At 80.6% G+C, this 2,500-nt stretch overlaps 1 non-coding gene across 1 annotated transcript; it reads right to left on the bottom strand.

The window, feature by feature from the left end:
* Positions 1-256: 256 nt before the first annotated feature.
* LOC148050710 (5.8S ribosomal RNA) lies at positions 257-409 on the bottom strand. The gene has a single exon (XR_015700867.1). It is a non-coding gene; the product is annotated as a 5.8S ribosomal RNA (ribosomal RNA).
* Positions 410-2,500: the final 2,091 nt, after the last annotated feature.

Genomic DNA, 2,500 nt, shown 5'->3' with positions numbered 1-2,500 from the left:
CTCCCCCCCCCCGCTCGCTCCCCACCGCCGCGCCAGGCCCGGCCGGCCCCCGCGGGCCCTGGCCGTCCCCGGCGGGACGAGCTCCGCCCAGCGGGAGCTCCGGGAGCGGGGAGCTTCGGAGCGCTCCCCGAGTCTCGACTTAGGGGGACGAAGGCCCTCGGGCGGGCCTGCGAGGCACCCCAGCCGCGCCGCTGCGGCCGCCGCCCCGCCGCTCGGGGGCGAGGGGCGGCGGCTCAGCCGGCGATTGATCGTCAAGCGACGCTCAGACAGGCGTAGCCCCGGGAGGAACCCGGGGCCGCAAGTGCGTTCGAAGTGTCGATGATCAATGTGTCCTGCAATTCACATTAATTCTCGCAGCTAGCTGCGTTCTTCATCGACGCACGAGCCGAGTGATCCACCGCTAAGAGTTGTCTGGCTTTCGGCACCGCCCCGCGCGCGCGGGGCGGTGCCGGGACCGCTCGCCAAAAGCGGCCCCTTCTCTCTGAGGACGGCCCGCCGCGCCCGCCCGCGCGCGCCGGCCCGCCCCTCCGCCCGCGCGGAGGGGACGCCACGCGGCGCGGCGAAGCGGCCACGGACAGGCCTCGCCTCGGCTGACCGTACGAGCACACACGGAGAAAAGGGGGGGGAATGGAACACCCCGAACGGCAAGGGCGGGGAGCCCGCGCTCCCCAACGACGCCACCTGGGAAATGCACCTTGCGCGCTTCGGAGGCGGCCCAGGCGCCCGGGCTCGGCCCGGCCTCCGCACGGAGGCAGCGGCACGCGCCCGGCCGCGCCGCCCTGCCCGCCTCGCTTGGGACACGGACGCTGCTGCTGCTGCTGCTGCCCGCCGCCGGGCAAGCAGAGCGGGGCGCGCCCCGCCGGCCCCGCGCGCGCCTCCGCGCAAGCTCCGCCGCGCTACCGCAGCCGGCTCCCCCCGGCTCACCCCGCCGGCACCCTCCGCGGCGCCGCCGCCGCGCCGGAGGTGGCAGCCGCCGGAAGCCCGAGCAGGCCGGCGCGCCGCCCGCGGCCTGCCGGACGGCACCCGCCGCCGCGCCGGAGCGGCCGCCCTCCCGGAACCGCCGCCGCCGCTTCTCGCCTCGGCCCCTTCCGCGGGCACGCACCGCGCGGAAGGCGGACGGAGCTAAGGCAGGGGGCGGCGCCCGCTCTCCCCGTTTCCACGCGGAGAACGGGAGTGGGACGCCCCCGCCCGCCCGCCCGCCCGCCCGGCGCGGCCGGGAAAGGCGGCGGGGAAGCGACGGGCAGGGCCCGGGCCGGGACGGCCGCGGCCGGCGGCGGGCGCCCTCCGGCCGACCGACTGCGCCGAGCGACGCCGCCGCCGCTCGGCCGGGGTGCCACCCTCGCCGGCGGCCGGCGGCGGGAGACCGCCGAGGGCTCGCCGGGGCGGGGAGGGAGCGGAGCGCAGCGCGACGCAGCGCTGCGACGGAGGCGCGGGGGCCCGGGGGCCGCCCGGCGAGCCCCCACCGCGGGGACTCGCCGCCCCGGCGCGGAGCCCGCGCTCCCGCCGGGGTCGCCGCGTTTCGAGGCGGGCAGGCCGGCCACGGCCGACCGCACCGCGGGTCTCTCCGCCGAGACCGGACCGCGGGGAGGGGTCCGTGGGGACCCCTCCCCGGCACGGCTGCCCGCGGGACGAGCGCGGGCGGCGGCCAGCGCAGGGGCTCTCTGGGAGCAACTCCCGCCCCTGGAGGTAGCGCCGCCCGGCCGACCCCCGCGGGTCGCATCGAGCCGCCCGAGTCTTTAAACCTCCGCCCGGCTCCGCGGCCTTCGACCCCCGGGGGCTGGCCGAGGGAGGGCCGCTGAAGCGCGGACGCTAGGTACCTGGCCCTGGGGCGAGGGAAACGACCTGAAGGGCCCCGCGGGGGTGCCTCTCCCGCTGCCGCCCTCGGGAGAGCGTCCGCCCGCGGGGGCGCGCCCGACGTCCGCCGCCAACACCTCGTCCTCCTGCTCGGGGCCCGGGGTTTCCCTCAGTAGCCCGGCGCTGCGCCCGAGAGGAGAGCCGTGGCTCGGGCCGCCCGCTCGCGCGGGACGCGACCCGGCGGGGACCTCGCCCACCGAAGGGGCGGCGACGCCGGCGGCGGAGCTCCCCCGGCTCCCCACGCGGGGAGGCGCGGGGGGGCGCCCACCGCCGACGCCGTGCCAGACGGCGCCGCGCGCTCAGCCCGGAAAGCCCAGAGGTTTCGGCCCTGCGCGGCCGGCCGGCCCGGCGGGCCGCTCCGCAGCAGCCCGCCCCGGTGCGGGGAGGGTCGGGGGGGGACGCCCCACCCCCGACCCCGAAGGCCCTCTCGCTCGTCTCTCGCCGGCTCGCACCTGCCGCCCCATCCGTCGTCGCCGCTCGCCGCTTCCTCCTCCAGCCCGCGCGCGCGGGGGGCTCGGCCGGCGGGGCTCGTCACACCCCGCGCCGGCAGCCCCCCCACCCTCTTCCCGCGCGGCTGCCGCCCGCGCTCTGACCGGGCGCGGCGCCCTCTTTGCCCCCCACCCGGGGGGGGGGCCGCGCGGCCCCC

This window comes from Nipponia nippon, unplaced genomic scaffold (assembly GCF_047370975.1).
Source record: "Nipponia nippon isolate SJK-2023a ecotype South Korea unplaced genomic scaffold, ASM4737097v1 scaffold_72, whole genome shotgun sequence".
Taxonomy (NCBI): Eukaryota; Metazoa; Chordata; class Aves; order Pelecaniformes; family Threskiornithidae; genus Nipponia; species Nipponia nippon.
This window is presented reverse-complemented; position numbering and strand designations above follow the sequence as displayed.